Source organism: Athalia rosae, chromosome 4 (genome assembly GCF_917208135.1).
Source record: "Athalia rosae chromosome 4, iyAthRosa1.1, whole genome shotgun sequence".
Classification (NCBI taxonomy): Eukaryota; Metazoa; Arthropoda; class Insecta; order Hymenoptera; family Athaliidae; genus Athalia; species Athalia rosae.
The window spans coordinates 2,734,674-2,752,969 of record NC_064029.1 but is presented as its reverse complement, the minus strand read 5'-3'; the positions used below and the strand labels follow the sequence as shown (position 1 = coordinate 2,752,969).

The following is an 18,296-nucleotide window of genomic DNA, read 5'->3' as shown; positions in this document are numbered from 1 at the left end:
GTTTATTTCCCCGCTGCCGGCGGGGTCGTCCGCTTATAACGCGTTATGCACGTTCAAAATCACCGCTTCAACGTTTTTTTTTTTTTTTTTTTTTCAACCCCGCGCACGCTTCCATCGCTTTTCCATTTTTCTCCTTTACTTTCCGGTGTTCGCTTTTTCTGGATTTTTATTTGTTCGTACCGCTGCGTTTTTTTTTTTTTTATTTTTTTTTATTTTTACCCACATGCACTTTCAAATTATCCCTCTGTCCACGCCCTGGGCTCCGACGGGTTCAACCTACCTGTTGGAAATTTTAGCGGCGAATAAAAACTACCTACTCGACGATTGATGCTGCTCAGCCCCATGGCGCACGTTACGAGTTCGCGTTCGGGGCGATCCAAATATTTCCATTTTCATTTAAAACTCGAACGGATTTCGCACCGCTATAATTCAGATACGGTCATAATATTATCCACGGTGCGAGCTATGACCCGACGTGACAGGACCCACATTGATTACCGGATACTCGGATTAATATCGCGGTTACTCGTTTTTTCCCTTCCCCGATTGATCGTCCTGACCATTTTTTTTCATTTCATTTTTTTTCACCTGCTTCGAACGAACGACAAATTGACCGAGGTACGGGCAACGTGGGGTTCCACGTTTGGTACGTCCACTTCGTAAAAATGAAACGAAATCGTTCGAAAACAGGCGAATTCGCGAAGGACGATCCGTTGGGTGAAAAGAAAAAAAAAAAAAAAAAAAAAAAAAACAATACGACGATGAATACGTGAGTACGCGAACGATTGATTCGAAGTCTCCGTTTCGCAAGTTCCGAAAGCAGAGAGAGAGAGAGTGTGGGTAGGGAACGAATGGCCCTTCGGAACTGAAATTCCCTGGCAATCTAGATTGTCGAGGAAAATTTCGGAGGGCGAGCAGGGGTAGGGCGGGCGGAGGGCGGATGGCGGAGCGCGATATTTAAATATTTAATGTAGGAACAAAGTTCCCCGGATTCACGTGTTCCTGCCAATTACAAGTACGGCCGGTACAACACCGCTGTGATAGTAGTTACTACTACTTTTTTTTTCCACCTACCTATATACCTACCTACGCTTCGCGTAGTCGTCGCCGTTTGTTTATGCATACCGAACACGGTGCTTAGGATTGAGATATGAATTTTCATCGCGTGGTTCGCCACACCGTACGTCGGAAAATTCCACGTCATTTTCTTTTTTTCTGTTTTTTTTTTTAAATTCTCAAAGACGCCAAAACCGTCGGACTTGAAAAAAAGTGCGAAGAAAATCGCGAAACGTTTCCAACCGAGAGGTGGGTGGTGAAAGAAAGAAAAAAATCATCGCCCGAAAAACTGGGAGAGGGTGAATTTCGCCGGTCCGTCGAAACGACGCGAAATCCCACATTATGGATTCCGTAAACGTGGCAAAATAACACGCGAACGTCGGTGCATCGCGTGGGCGACGTCGGTAGCAACGGTTGCGGACCAGGGGGCCTGTTTTTATTCCACACCTTGACTATCCCACGATTACCATAGAGTTTTTCGCACCTTTATCCGGTCGCGAAACTTTCGATGTTCGATATATCCGTCGGATGGTGAAAACAAAAAAAAAAAAAGCAGAAGATAAACGTTGATTAAAGGGGATACAGCCTACAGGTCGAATGAAAACTCGCTGACGGGGTGAGCGAGACAGCGATGTCCGGCCGTCGGTCCGTCCTACCTATTCTTATTTTCGCCTTCTCCTCTCGCCGCTCGTTATCGATCTCGATCGAATCTCGGCTCCTTCCTAAGGGGAGTTATCGCGTGACTTTTGACCACGAGATAACGACGGCCCCTCGCACGTACGTTGTACCAGTTCGTATGAAAAATTATAATCGCACGAACCGGGTCAAGAACAGCGGGCGCCAGCGATCGACTGGCCGGCTGCACCGGTGCAAAACTTCGTCGCACTCCTCAGGTTTTTCAAAGGCGACGGGGGGGAGGGGAAAAAGTTAGTTGAAAAAGCGGCTGTGGTGCATAGGTTCGTATCGCGAGCACGAGCTGCACAACGTTTGGCCCCGATCCCACCGGCTCCCTCCAACCCTATAATTATCATCAACCCGCTTCGCTTTTTACCCGACTATTAGAGGGCGTTTATTTTCTCATGTTTTTCTTCGGAGCCGATATACGTATTTTCGTTTCTCCCCGGTACCGCGTATCCCCGTATTTGGCAAAAATTCCTACCTCACATTATAAATACACGGTGGACTTGTGAGCGCGCGCGAACTCCCGTTTCGTATCTCTCGCACACACGACGACGACGACGACGACGACGACGACGACGACGTCGGAGCGTAGCGGAGCGGGCGGTGGAGGAGCGGGGGCGGAAGGTAAGTTCTTTACAGCCCCAGAGGCGACTGCGTTCCCAACCCACCCCAACCCCCCCCCCCCCCCCCCCCTCCGGACAAATGATTCCCTGCCAGCTCAGCTATGGCCACATTAATTCTCATCCCAACCCGGGCTGGGGGATCGATAATTCTACGGAGATGCCGATAAACTATTGACCTGAAATTCTCCCTCTCAGAATGCTTCCCGTGTACCGACCCTATACGTACGTATACATACGTACGTACGTATCGCGCCAAGGTATATTTCCCGAATGTACGCGCGCACCTATGTGTGTTTTCCACACAGAGAGAGAGAGAGAGAGAGAGACCGCTGTAGGTAGCCGGTATGTAGGCACATAGGTTTGCCTCATTCTATCTATATATATTTTCTTTCGTACTTGTTCAACGCAAACCCTATTATATTACGGATTCACTTGGTCCGTTTTTTTTTATTTCCTTCGCAGCGACAAGAAACGACGGCACGAGATCATTTTTTACTACCGTCTCCTCCCGCCCTCGAGGATCCTCCGGGTTTGTCTTATCCAAATTTTTGGATACCCCACGTGACGAGCGCGAGGCGGGCAGCAAAAACCGAACGAAAGAGGAACGGGACTCCGCGTACCTTACCTACCCCTGTTTTTTTTTTTTTTTTTCCCCCCCCCCCCCTCGTTGCGCAAAGTTTGCCGGAACTCGGGGGCGAATGGTACAGACGGATGAAGATGGCGGTCGGGGGTGGACGCCGAGCTGAGAACGAAGAGGGAGAAAGGAACGTAGAGATCACAGGGACTCGTCAGCCTTGAAGTTCGCCTAGCGGTTCTTCGATTCCCACGGGGTCCTCCGCTCGGTTTGTGTTCCCCGTTTCGGATCGCGACGTACAAACGTACAGGTAGAAGAACACAGATACGAGCGCGGTTGTACGCACCGCTGGGACGTCGAGCTCCGATTTTTGCGAGGGAAAAAATTTCGAAAAAAAAATCGGCGTCGACTCCGAACGGACGAGAGGGCGGAGGGACGTGTGTATCCGTATCCGGGTCACGGTAGTTCCGCTAGACCTTGCAGTAGCTGACTTTTTTTTGTTAGCGACTCCTTATCGGAGCGTTCGTCGCTTCGGAAGGATCCACGTGGATCCGGAACGCGGGCGGGAGGAATCTCGCGGGCGCCTCGGCTATTAGTCCGTCGCCTTGGTCCCGTGCGTTTTCGGAGTAGGTGTATACCTAGAGGGGTATTGTGTGTGCAGCGCGGTGTAGTAAGGGAGAAGAAGGAGCGTGGCAAGGAGAAGGAAAATCGGGAGCCGGAGTCGAAGCTGGTTGGTTGAAAGTCGTCGGGGGCTCGAAGGGGGTCGAAGGGAGGGGCGGGAGGGGGCTGATTACTTGGGTCTGTGCCCCGAAGGCTCAGACATCGATTTTACTCCGTGCAATTTTCGACGCTACTCCGCGATATCGAGAAACCCGGAGAAGAGGGAGAGAGAGAAGAGAGAGAAAGAGAGGGTGGGAGAGAAAAGCGAACGAAAGAGCGAAGTTCGAGGGGAACTCGGGGGATTCCGCTATTTTGCCCACGAAAATTTACATACGTTCAACCCTCCCCTCCCCGAAAGATCGCATAGGTACCTGTCCGAGTAGCGATTAATAATTATCATTCGATGAACTGAAAATCAAGTTTACCACGAAGTACGAATATTTTGAAAAACTGTCCAAAGACGTTTCGGATACTGCAATCATTTTTTAACGACAGCCCCGTGGTCTGCCAACCGTATTCCAACGCGCCCACAGAAATGGAACATCCCGTGTAATTGTAGGGATCAGTTTGCGTTGGTTGTAACGTAAAGGGAGTGCCGAAGATCGGGCAGCGCCCTACGCGGGTATTCGGGTGAGTGTGTGAGCTAGGCCTAGCGCACGTTGCACGGAATCAGCAAGGCGCGTGCACTGTTAAACATGCGGCAAAATGTGGTGTGAAATACGTTCGCGCGATTATACCGATGGAAAACCAGAAGGATTCGGAGTTGCGTTCGCGGTAATAAAGAGCCGTAGGTATAAGCTGGAAACGGTGGCCTGCATACTTTCCCCGATTATGCAACGAACGGTTTGCGCAAACGTTACAGGGCCAGAAACGGACGGTAAATAAAAAGAACCACGAGAACGCGGATACGACGAAACGAAAGTAGTGGCGAATAAAAATAAGTCACCTTCGTACATCCACTTTTCCCATCTCCTATCCCGCACCTCGTATCCTTATCCTCCTTATCCCACCTGTGCGACTACTCGGAAAAAATACCACAAACGGATGAAAAAGTTTCAAACCCGTCGCAACTTTTGCGCCCAATCGTTTCCCAAAAACGGAGGGGGGGTAGAAAAATTTTTGCCCACCGGGATCGGGAATTTTATTTTACCCCTCAGTTTTTGAGGGACTGGTGTGTTTATTTCCGGATAAGATCTACGGAGTTTGACGGAGAACGTCACTTTGGAAAATTTAATCCTCCCCGCGCGCGATTAAATTGACAATCAACCGGATGACCCCGAACGTTTGTTCGGTACGGTTCGGATGGCAATTATATTCCCTGATATCCGTCGAACGCGGTATAAAACCTGAGGATTTGGATCAACTCCGATAGCTGCACAATTTGATTACCGAATTATTCGTATACATTGACGAAGAAACGGACCTCTCCGATCGGGGGGATGGGCAAAAAAAAAGCACAGGTTCGTGGGGCCGTGGAGAAAAAAACTTAATTTCCCCATCCTTCCGGTCAGCTTATCGTCGAAACGTTATGCTCGTTAATTGGACCAGTCCAAGCTGATTCGGAACAATTCTGATATAGTTCGTGGCCGGAACCTAGATTCGTACCACGTGTACCAGCAAAAGCTGCGGAGGCGAAAGGACGTCGGGGAGGTGGAGAGGCGGTATAAACTTCGATGACAAAACGTCGAATGCGGCAGTCACGCACCAGCGGCACTGATTAAAGGTGTGTCTCTCCATATAATACCTTTCCGTTATAATGGATTAATAGCCATTCGCCGCGCTTCTCGCTGCAAGTCATCGGTGCGACGCGAGCTATCCCAAATGTTGGAACGTAGACACGGTCGAGCAACGCGGAGACGTACCACGTGTCGCCCTCGTGGAATCTGGATGGGAATCGAAATTGGTATGGGAATAGAACGGGAATGGGAATGGAGCTCCTCGACGGAGAAGCTCATCTCTACGATACGACGTAAATATACCTGGCAATGGGTATCGCGTCGAACCATCGGAGGTCCGCTTCCACCGTCCACGGGAATCCCGTGCCGAGAAAACCGCGAAGACCATGATGCGGTGCTCAACCTCGGAGCGCTTGAATATTTTCGGATTCAACGGTATCCCCGTTACGGTACTCCGTCCCATACGAATACCAATGCATTTCCCGATACCGCCGTTTCCACCAAGGATGCAATATCGCCCAGGAAAATTCGAGTCTCTCTCAAAACCTTTGGAATCCCGTGAACCGATTTTTTCCCCAAATAGCGACTCGTGGCGATCGACCGCCACCTGGACGATTCGTCGAGCGAAGGGTTTGGTCGCGGTAGTCGGATCGGTATAAAAATGGCGAAAAATAGCGTTGGCACATAACGCAAGCGATAAAACGGAACGACGGCGGCAGCTGCCTGTAACGCCGAACGCGGCATCGAACTTTAAGACTGCACGCGGAGCCTCGAACGGAGAACAGCTACTCGACTGGCGGATGCTGCTGTTAAGCTCATTCGAAGCGTCATTAACCAGTAGTGATACCGCGCGCGGGGAGGGGGGTGGGTGGGAGGAGAACGCGGAGGGAATGAGGATCGAGAGTATCGCGGAGGGCGTGAACTCGCCGGACGTGAAAAGAACGGCGTTAAGATTTGCCGCGGGATTCGACAAGATTCGCGCGATCATTTTTCTGCAGACGTTTGGAGAAACAGCGGCGGCACGAAGAAACGGAAAAAAATCGTCGACGTACCGCGTCCACCTCGCGGGCTTTGCGCGGATCCGCCACGCCGAGCCAGGTCGAAACGCGTCCGCGTCGCTCGTTCGTTTTGAGGCCTCGTTTATTTTTAGACCAGCCGTACGACAGCGACTGGATGCGTGCGAACGGTAAAGCTCCGCGTGTACGGCCCGAGGCGAGTATTACGATAAATTATTCCAACCGGTGGCACCGACGGAGCGTACCACCCGTCCCGTACCACCGTATCCCCCTTTTCCACTTCTCGCGGTCAAGTCGTACGCGACGATCGGACCTCGTCGCCAGCGCCGTCGTCTAGCTTCCCTGCCCTTCTCCGTTTCGTCGTTTTCCGTTCCGGTTTTTCCCCCCCCCCCCCCCCCGTTTCCCCGTTTCCCTTTTCCTCTTTCCGCGCACACCCAGTTCCCAAGCTTAAAACTCGCACGGTTCGCTGCAGCTCCTGAATTCGCTGAACCGTCGCGGGTCGCTCGATCATTAATGAAAAGAAGAAAAAAAAAAATCAATCAACGGCGCTACGCTCCTGCCGCTGACGCTGTTATTCCGTCGATGAGCGTTACGCGAACCAGAAGACAGACCTGAGAAAAAAACGATCGGAAAATAAGAAGAGGGAAGTAACGAATCGACCCCGTCGTTGGCCGGGCAATCGTGTCGTGCGGATCGAAACGATCGCGCTGCTTTCGTCGATCCCTCGTTCGAACGCCAGAAACCCGAATATGACGACGCCCGCGAATTCTGGGTGCCTCCGCTGTTTTCCCGAGGAAAAATACAAAATACCACGGATATATAAGACCCCGTAGCACCGAACCCGCGTTACCACCACGGGGTACCTACCGAGTCGGGTGGCCGTTGACGCAACAAGTAGCGATCTATACGCGTATTCTTCTGTTCTTTACATACACCGTATACGTGTACCTGTACAAATATGACCATATAATCCCGCGTATACGTGCGTATCAACGGAACAAGTTCGACTCGTGTACGCGATCGCATGTAAATTGGCGAAAGCGTGCGGTTATATAAAAGTAGCAGGGATGGATCGGAAGCTTTTGGTTCGGGTGGAGGTAGAGGTTCCCGATGACCATTGGTCCCCGAGACAGTCGTTACGAGGACCGGAATTAATTATACGCCTCTAGAAACCAGCGCCACTTGAAAATTTAAACACGGTTTTACAATATTGCAGGGACGTATAACGTACGCATAACGAACGAACGGTCCCGGTTATCACCGTGGTGTTCGCTCGCCCGGCATCTTTTTGACTCTTTTTCTTTTTTTTTTTCTTTTTTCTTATTTCATCGAGCATCTTCCGACCGGTGGAATTCAATTTTGGCTAAACAACGCGCGACGTGTACGTCCGCGAGGTTCGTCAAAAGTTTTCGTCCGATATCGCGTACGCCGCATTGCCGTATTATATATTAGGACAGCGTGCACCGCGTTATACACGCAGAGGCAGGGCCATTATGACCGAATCTCGTTGCAGCGTCGAGCTCTCCATATTGATTTGCACAAATTTTGCAACCCTAATTCCATCATCGTTGCCGCCTCTATTACCCGTGCACGTGTTACATTATGCCCTGTTACGTACCTACGTATACGCGGAGCTGTTTTAACGAAAATTCATGAGGTTGTTCCGAAACGGGCGGTACGTACGACGCGACCCAACGTCCGACTCGGTGTTTTCCGTTTCAAGTGTCCACCGTGTATACATATATACTTGTACGTACTCATAGGTGTACCCGTATCGTATTTATACACCTTCCCCTATTTATATCCGAGGAGGCGTACGATTACGTCGTCCACCTTGCCGCTGATGTACGTATGCGTGTACGTACGTGCGTCAGGTGGGACGACGGAGTGGAAGGGAGGCGCGTGTGCGTCCCCGTAGTTGCTACCCCGACGGTAACGCGGCGGTCTCACAAGCTACGTAGGTGGTAGACGTAAAGGGACGAAGAAACTTGCGGTGAGCCAGGTGGGCCGCTTCCCGTTCGAGGGGGACAGCTGTTTCCGGTCGCTGTCATTCCTTGGAAAACCTCCCTACGTCCCTCCCTTGCCTCCCTTTCTCTTTCTTCTCGTCGTGCAGCGCATCCCCTCCCCCCTCGTCCCCCGTACCCCGTCCCCGCGAACCGCGACAACTTTAACGTGCCGCTGTCGCGCGGTGTCTTTCGGATCGTTCCCACCCTACCGAACGATCGATATTCCATCAACGAAACCCGCTGGATCTTCGCACACCTGTAGAATCCGACGCGCACACTTATACTTGTATACGACGGTGCGACATCGTTCGTTGTGGAACCCGATGAATTTATTCATCGAGTCATCCGCTCGTTCATTTATTATCGTCCGCGGACTCCGGGGTGGGGGGAAGGGGGGGGCAAGAGAAATTGGGGTCGGAAGGGGATTGTCTTTCTCGATTTTTTCCGAAAAAAATATTTTCGTCCCGTCATCGCAGCTGGACTAGTCCCGACGCGGACGTTTCGCGCGTCGCCCGTCGTTCCCGGCCGTGACCCGGAAGCGGCTCTTTTCTCGCCCTTCTTCTCGCTCTCGACCCCCGTCCCCCGTCGCCGAGGTATCCAGGGTTTAGAAGGTCTTAACGGTTATGGGTTATGGCGGCGCGTGCCATTGACACCCTCTCGGCGACGCGCGTTTGCAAATTCACACTCCTAGCTGCCGGCGGGCGCGACGACGTTTCACCGATGGTCCTCCTTCCCCCTCCTCCTCCTCCTCGCCCTCGCGTCGCGGACGCGACGTCGGAAGCGGGCGGCGGTAGCGCGAGGGGAGTAAAAAAGTTTTCACCCCATCCGCGGGAGCCACCCTCCGACGCCTTCGGGGAGGTCAGTACCGCCGCGCCGCAACGCCCTGGGGACTTTAATCCCAGTCGCGTCCTTCGCCCGCGACTGGAATATCTTCCGCCTTTGTATACTACCCGTCCCCTCCTCCGCCCACTCGCCCATTGTGTAAATACGCCCTACGACCCCTACAGCCACCGCCACCCCCGGTGCCCCCAACCTTCGCCCTCGTATTTTCCGTCGTCCTCCTCCTCCTTCTCCTCCTCCCCGTACTCCGCACGCACTTCGATCCCTGACCGCTCGCCCTCCCGCCCTCGTTACTTCCGCGCTCATCTTACCGAGCAACGCGATCGAATGAATCGGAAAAAAACGTAGCTACGTACTTCGCGAATGTCGTCGAAATTTTGGCGTGTCTTTTTCCGCGGCACTAACAACGGGCGCGTATATCGGTGATCCGTGCGGCTACAACCACCTTCGTTTCTCTACCTACACGCGTGTGCGCCAGTCCAGTTTTCTGCAGCGCGGGTTAACGTAATGTAATATGCAAATTCCGCGTAATCCCCCCCCCCCCCCAACCGAGTTCCAAACACGTTATTTCAACGGTCATTGAGTATCGAGCGAACGACTCTCTTTTCGCGCACACCGTCCAGCCGGACTCTAATGGACGCTCTCTCGCCAGTTGGCCGGTCACAAAAACGAAACGGCGTACCTCTGGGTGCACGTCGCGCTACCAAAATTACGCAGAAATCTGCACCAGACGCGTAACACCGAAGCTGCAACGAATTGTCGAACAGTCCCGAAAAAGCCCCGAAGTCCTCCTCCCCCCCCTTCGGAAAACACCCTCCGTCCCGAAGCCCGAACAAGCAACGTGGGACAAAAGGAAGAAAATCCGGGAAGCGAGCTTCCCGCGACTAGAGACGGAATATTTCGCCCGTCGACTCTCCGTGTCGCGCGCCAATCCGTCGGAGACTCGTACGATTCGCGATTGCGATTGCGATTTATTTATTTATTTTTTTTTCTTTTTCGCGAGACGAGCGCAATACCGCGAATCACGTAATGCACGGTAGGGAACGTCGATGTATCGCGAGTAACGTGGCCGGGCGTACCGGCGTATACGCCGCTAATAATTACTTAACATTATAATACCCGGGCATATTCTCCGGGGTGTTTTTACGGGGTGTAAACACCGTGCGTATATATAGCGAAAATATTAGCCGAACGAGGGCGTAATGACGTTGCAAAATATACGCGGTACCCGGCTAACGGGGACGCGGAAATCGCGCGCGCGGTTCCGTTTCGCCGAGCGTAAAAGCCAGACGCGCCGCTGGAACGTTTTCAAGTTCACGGAACCCTGGCTCCGAAGAGGAGGAAGATTTTCAAAAGAATCCGGGACAGACGGATCGTAGACGAGATATGCGGGTCAATTTTATTAGTTACCCGGTTGCACGACGAATACGTCGAATGACGCAGGCAACGCGGGGTGGCTCCGCGGGCAGGGTCGGATGGAAATATTCACTGTGTGTGCGTAACTCTCGTGTTCAGATGCGTGGAGAATACCCGCATTGTACGTACATGCGGAGGTACGTACGTACGTAGGCACGGGATATTGTAGCCGCGATAGCGGTGGTATAAAACACGAAGGCATCGTGGAAGCAGCGGCGGCAAACAGCAGTCGGCTATACACACGACGCGCGGTTCCGGGCGAAAAGTAAAGCAAGGGTTATAATTTACGAGTAAAGTTCTAGTGGCACAAAATTCGAATTAAAATGCGAAATACGCGCGGCGGGGCTCGGTGCCTCGGTGATTCATAGGCGAAGTTTAGTCACGCACCGGGAAACGCGAATGTGTGTTTCTAGTATCTGCTGCCGCTGCTGCTGCTGCACAGGAGCGACGCGCACAAGTGGACGTATACGCGTAACGTCTGTCCACCGTGGTGCGGGACATTCGAGTTGTATAATCTGCATATCGCACAAAAAACCAAAATCTTCCCCCCTTCGTCTCCGAGTTCCACTTCTAGCCCTTTTCTCTACTTTCGCGCCCTTTGCGCCGCGCTGCCATATCGTGAAAAAATTGACCAGAGCCCCGTTCGCATCTAGTGCGATATCGGGGCATCACGTGTTTCGTCCGTGAAAGGGTCTTCGGAACGCGCGGTGGAACCGTGTGGTTCCGTTCGAGGGCGACTCCGACTCGTTACGGGCCCTGGATCCCGAGACGCCACGTGCGTGCGTGCCCTAGCGCAGCCCTAGAGCCCCTGGCTAACGGAGTCCGCGCGTCAACGTCGCGCCCTACCCGACCGCCCTGTACAGCTGCGCAGCGTGCGTTTTTTCGGGTGGCCCCGGTGGCGCTGCACCGTCGCTCTCGCTCGCCGTCAACCTTTGACAACGTACGACGACGACGTATAAGGAAGGTCCGAACGTATACGCGAAAGCAGGTGGTCGCCGAGGGTCCTTTCTCCTCGTTCCGTCTACGTCCTACCGATACCCTATAGGCGAACGTATCGGACTAGCCCTGACTCGGAAGGGTCCAAACTCAAAAATCATTGATCATACGCGTTATACGCAATTACCGAACATCGGCGTTTAGAGATTTGCATTCCCTCCGACGATATCGAGGTGGAGATTTTTCTACGCCGCGCACACGTCACGTACGATCGCAAGAGAGGCATTCGCGTTACTGTACACGTTACACGGCTTCCTGCTCGGTTCTCACCTCGCGTCTCACCAATTAACGCAAAAATTCAGCGACGTTGTTTAATTACGCTTCTGTCTCGCGATATCTTCTCGTTCTCATCTTACCCTCCCTTCACCCCCTTATTCTTTCTGTCTCCCTCTTCGCGTCGTACTTCCCATGTCGTGGCTCATTGTCAGAGATGGGAGAGAGATGGGAGGTTTGCGTACGGGGGTATGGGAGGAATACACGTTCGTCGTCGTCGGCGAGTCGAACGTGGAGAACTACCGCGTAGATACATCTCGTGCGTAACTCGCACATTTTACTGCAATCGCGGGGTACGTCGTGGCGCGAGCAAATGTGCAACGATGCACACACGTGACGCAATCGGGGGACAAAGGCTCGGGGGGGGTACGAGGCGTTGCGAAAAACTTGCAAAAATTCTTCGCCGTTTGATACGTAACGTGCGCGTCCTCGATCCTCGCCGCTCCTCCACCCTCCAGGTATACAGCGCCGTTGGGAAATCTGAGGATCCTTTGTCCCGTCCAAGGGTGAAATAATGCGCCCTCATTTGTTCCGTGCTTCCTCATCTCCTCGCCGTTCCCCCGTTTTTTTTTTTATCCTTTCTCGCCGAAAGGGGTGACGCCGCTGGATAAATATCGCGCCGTCGCGATCGAACTATAGGCGAACGAGACGGGCACCGGTCACCCATTCGACCCCCGAACGGGGGGTGAGAAAAAAATAACTCGCCTCGTTTTACAAGAGATGTTAAATAATTGACGAGATTCTCGCGGTCATCGCTAGTTCTCCGCTCCGATGCCGGGCGAAATGTTTCCCTTTCCCGGGCAGCGGACCGGAAGAAGGGGCGAAGGAGGAACGCGACACGACGACGACGGAGAGAGGGAAAACGGAGGGCGGAAGGAGAGAGGACGAGGTGATCGTTGGGCGGAAGCGGAGGTGGAATGATCTAAAAAGGACGCCCGATAATGCGGGAGCGGAGGATCCGACGGGAGGGAAAGGATCCGCGAAGCGTACGTGCGAAACTTGGCAATGGCTCGAGGGTTGGCGGTTGCTCAGAATTGTTACCTGGCTGCACTTCGCGCCGCGAGCCGACTCGCATTGTCCAGAATTATTTCTAGGGATACCCTCGGCTTGGGACGAAATGCCAATCGCAAGAAAGAAGAATAACCGTGATGATAATAACAGAAAAATCGGAGCTAGGTCAAGAATACGAAAGCGGAAAGCGAGCTTTTCAATTCTCGAGCGGCGTGAGTGCACGCCGAATTCCTCGCGAGAATCCAAGCTCATCGATCAACGTTCATCCCTCGCCGGATAGTCGCAGACTTAAAAAATTACGGGGGTCATTATATTCGTGGTAACTTTGCGCGGTGAATTTTGTTTTTCGTTGCACTTGCTCTCGTTTGAGAAGGATCGTGAAAAATTTACCGCAGATGAAACGAACGCCAAAATGATTCACGGCATATATCCTGTCTCAACGCACACGTGCGTGAACGAGGTGTACGCGAATTGTGACAGCGCGACGTGTGGTTACTAAAACGCTAGGTAGCAGCAATCATTCGAGCACAGGTGCGATTGTCCGGGCGTATCTATTAGTTATTCCGTAGACGTGGCGTCTCCCCGTCGTTTCCGTTTTTTTTCCCCATTTTCTTTTTACTTCTTCGAATCAGCGAGTCGCTGAATCCGGTATTCCGATTACAGAAGAAACCGAGAGAAACCTGTGGCGTTATTTTCACGTGTGACGAACGCACCGGCCCTCGTTATTCCCGACTTTAAACTCGCTCGAGGTTCGCGTGTTCAAATTCGTTGGCGGGCAATGTCGGTTACCATCGGACAATCACGGTCGCACTACCGGCGCAGCAAACCCTTCGAACTGCAGATCCCTTCGCGCGGTTTCCAAGTGGGTCCGCGCGTCTCTCCCGAGGAATCCCCGGGTCTCAATCGCATCTCCGATGCCATCCGGTGGCTATGGCGGGATACTCCTACCCATGAGATCCTGAGTATACCGACCGAAGATAAACGGACCTGAGAAAACTGAGAGCGATCTGCCACTCGGCTACGTTTCATGAACGATTTCATACGATTTTTGCAGAGTTTTCAACGGGGTGTATACCATTTTCCGGATCGATGAAATCCATTACATTAATTTCTAGAAGTTTCCATCGCGATATTTTTTTCTTCGATATTTTTTTGGATTCCGCGATTTTATGGAAATGCCGACCGACCATTTCAGAAGGGGGATTCGGGGTCCGGTCGTATCGCGGGGGGAGATTATCAATTCGCACTAATTATTAGCGGGCGATTCGACATCGCTCACGACGTCGCACGGTCGGATCCCGCTGCGTCGTTTTACGGCCGGGGCGTATGATAAACGGTAGTAACCGAATACCATTTATATTCGCAAGCTCGATCGAAAGCACTTTTCAAATAATCATTATCCCGCCGACGACTGTACGCACACGCTTGTACGAACATTAATTATATCGAACGGGGGTCGGGGGGGGGTCGGGGGGGTGAGAGGGGTGGGGAACCGGTTGATTATAATTTGCCGAAACATATATTGTCTCGATTTCTTTCATCCAGCTATCAATTTACCAACGCCCCATAGTTTCCCGTTTGTACGGCGCACAGCGATGCGTCGTACAACTGCCGAAGATTAATTAACGCCACGTCAGAATTTTTAATCAAGTCTTGAGCGCGAGTAACAGGGAACTGTTTACAGTGAAATTAATGAGTCCCGCGCTCGATCGCGTGGCGTTATAATCACCGGCTTGCGGAATTGAGACACGAGCTATCCGATGCGATTCCCATCCTCCTCTACCGCGCGGTCAGCGCTCACCGGTAAAACATCCCTGTACGAATTTCGTCCGCCCTGCAACGCGACCGCCGGACTCACAGCCGAAAAAGGAGAGATACGGAATCCGCGTCTCCGATACATTCGCCGTCATTTTTCAGCCTGCGAAATAATCAACCCCAGCGTCTTCGGCGTGTAATATTCCTCCGCCGTAAAAACACGAACGAATCGTCGAATCCCCGCACGCGCGTGTACTCGCCGAGGAATTATCCCGCGAGAGCGTCGCCCGGCTCCGTGTGCGGGACACGTGATATTTGGAATCCGCAATCTCACCACCCCTCGGCGCGTTATAACGAGTCTCGTAAATCAGCGTACAACCGACCAACCAACCTGTGCGCGGTGCCGCGGGTTTCGCCCGTATACAGCCCGGCTGGATGTATAAAACCTTAAATATGTTACGGGCTATCGGAAAGATACGTTATACCGTACGAAAACTGGCCGAAAATCCTAAATCATTGATAGCGCCCGTGAGATCCCTTCGGTATTCGAATTTCGCTGCCGATCCGCGTGGGCAGGAGCGCGGCCCGGGCGAATTCTGCGGTCCGCCTTCCACGCGGACGACGTTGCGGCGATTTATTTATCAGGCGGTTTTTCGATGCGACGGATTAAACGCCGCGTATCGTTCCGCTCAACCACCTTAGAAACAATCGCGTGCCCCGTGTGCGGTACGGTCCCATTACCTTCGTCACCTCGGTTTATTACAGGTAAGGTGAGCAGGCTCGAAGAATTCTCGATATCGCTCGGAGCGTAAAATGCACGAACGAGACGGAATGAGAGACGAAAAAATCGAAGCCGACGATTGAGATCACTTCGTCTATATCTCTACCCGCGTTAAATATCCACCGGGTGTCCACCGTCTTCGCAAAAGTAGAAACGTGACGATGATATTCGTTGCGAGAATGTTCGGAATCGGTTAATCTGGGATCGTATAATACCACCGTGGATAGCGACACCTCGACGTTTTTACGCCCGACATTTTCGCCTTGTTTATTTCGGATGGATGCGAAGTGCGTTGATCGGCGAACACCCCGGACACAGGTATACCCCGTTGGTTAAAAAATACGTGCGCAGCGTGTATACGGCTCCATCGATAAGAAGACAGTGTTTGAGGACGTCATTTCCCTTATCCGAATGCATTCGGGGTCTCGAACGGGCGCGGACCTTGCTTCACCGCCGCGATCGACTCGATAATGCCACGCAAAACCCTCGATCCCTCTTTCCCGACTACTTACACGCGGTAGGACGTCGCACGATTTGCATAACGGCGTACGAGAAATCATCTTTCACACCGCGGTGCCGTATATTAACGTTCGCACGAATGCGACGCGCGTCTCTCTCTCTCGTCCACCCCGCAAACCCTGAAACCAAAACTTCGTTCGTCCCGATCTCGATGAATTTTCGCACTAGTTCGCTCCGATTTCGGTCGTCGATCGAAGAACGTCTTCGGAGGTCAACCGATCAAGAATCGGATCGGATCGATCTGGGAAAGAGCGAGGCGCCCCGAGCGCGAACAGCGAATCGAATGCCGATTCGCCCACGCTCGACTATTTGGAGTTGGAAGTTTTAGCCAATTCTTTTCCCTGAAATGTTCGGCGATCGAGAGACAAAATACGTACGCTCTCGTTATCTTTGCGATCGTTAGTCTCGCGCTGCCGGATCATAACTGCGGACGATATTTCCGTCAATAATTTAAACGGAAGATTTTTTAATTGCGATCAACGTGGGCGTCTCGAGTTATCTACTGTATACGCACGTCGTAAGTTTTACGATACAAACACGAGTATGTATATGCATATATGCAGATATGCAAATTGGTACAGTTTCTTTCTGCTTCCCTTTTTTTTCTTTTTACTCCTCCTTCTTCTCCCGCCCTTACGCACGACAGATTAATTGCCTCGCGCAATTGCGGCAGGAGTTTAAGCGAATATATGTATACGCGTGTGTAGAAATGTGCGGCTGAAGTGGCATACCTATACCCACAACCTTCGATCATTCCTGTCGGGTTATTTTGCTCCCGCAGAAGTCAGAGGCATCGTACAAATCGATCGTCCGCACGTCGGCGGACGGAACGCGCATTAACGAATATCGATGGGACGTCGAAACGATCGACGAGCGGTGAAAATAATTAACCGCTGCCATCGGCCCGTTTCCAAAAAAAAAAAAAAAAAAAAGCGCACACGGAAACGCAATCCTCCCATAATGTCAAGGACTCTCACAAGTACAAATAAGTACGAAGTACTTACCGACGACGCGAACGATTCCTCTAAAAAAATGGCGAGCTACCCCTCGAGAATTCCTCCCTCGAATGCACCGCGTCGATATCACTCACTGTCGGTTTCTCCGCGTCCGCACTGCGGTCACTTGTCCACGATCGACGGGGAATCAAAAAATCCCGGTTTTGTATTATTGCCGATTGTTCGGGGGGCGCGATATTCCGCGCGTTCGATCCTCTCTACCGTGAGGCGAGAGCAGCACGTGGACCCGCGTCTCAGGTGCGGAAAATCTCGAAGAACTGCAACGGCTTCCTCCGGAGGTACGGAACGAGTACGAGGGGAAGGTGTTGCTGCCTCGAGTACACCATTCGGACTGGTAGAGATGGAAGACGATGGATGGAGCATGGGATATGGGCGAAGCTAGGCTTTTTTGCTGCTGCATTGTTTTTTGTTTTTTTTCTCTCTCTTCCCGCTCTCACTCCAGAAGTCATCGGCAGTTGGAACTCACCCGGGTGCGTTTTGCACATTCGGGACCGAGCACCGGGCACCGCAGGGTAACGCGAGATATCTCGACCTCGGCAAGGTCGTGGAGAAATTGACGACGAAACGCGAGAAAAAAAAATTAAAGAGCACTGGCACTGCGTAGCTCACTTTGTACGAACACCTCTATACGGAACCTTTCGACGCGATCGCGACGCTGGGAGGACAAAGACTGGGGAAGATTGAGGTGCGACCAAGATCGCAAAACCGTTTGTTTACGGGATTCGATTACGGAACGCCAGAAGGATTACACGTATCAATATGGCGTAGAATTGATAACAGAGCCGGCCGATTGATTCGATATTTGTTGGTACGATGTAGTGTACGTTCGTACTAGTTTCGCGATAGTTGTATCACGCTGGACGGTATTCTTCGAGCGTTCTTCAGAATCGGAAACAGTCGCGTTGTCTTCGTTCCTTTTTTCTTTTTTTTTTTACGCACCATTTCTTCTGGAAACCTCTTTCGCCTCCGGACGTACCACCAGATATGTATAAGTACACACGCGCGTCATCGTGATTCCATTTAAAAAGGGTCCGTCAAACCTGCACTCGAGGTACGTGAACTAATATATTCGTTCCGGTCGTTCTCCGCGATTGTTCAATTACTACGAACGTGGTGTTATTTGCACATCGGTGAGCCAAATATGTACAAAGTTGTGTCGTCAAAAGCCGCGAACCTTACAACCAGCTCCGTCACGCCGTGCTTATTTACGTTCGACAAACTCTTCTGCGGAGTCGTTCGTGTCTATCACAAATAAAACTCGAACTCTTCAAAGAGTCTTTAGCTGCGTGCCGTTCGTCCAGTTGGGGGCTACAATAATGACGAAGAGCAGGGGTTATCGGATATTCGGTGCATTTGACGAGGTTCAGAAAAAAGAAAACAAACAGTTAAACGTGTAG

General features: G+C 52.0%; 1 protein-coding gene across 1 annotated transcript in view; it reads right to left on the bottom strand.

Annotated features, from left to right (window-relative positions):
• LOC105690236 (protein Wnt-5b-like) overlaps nucleotides 1–18,087 on the bottom strand; it is a 126,967-nt gene extending 108,880 nt beyond the window's left edge. Inside the window, exon 1 of the mRNA XM_048653883.1 lies at nucleotides 16,888–18,087. The gene's annotated coding sequence lies outside the window, so the exon portion shown is untranslated. The remainder of the gene's footprint in view (nucleotides 1–16,887) is intronic.
• Between the last annotated feature and the right edge of the window lie 209 nt (nucleotides 18,088–18,296).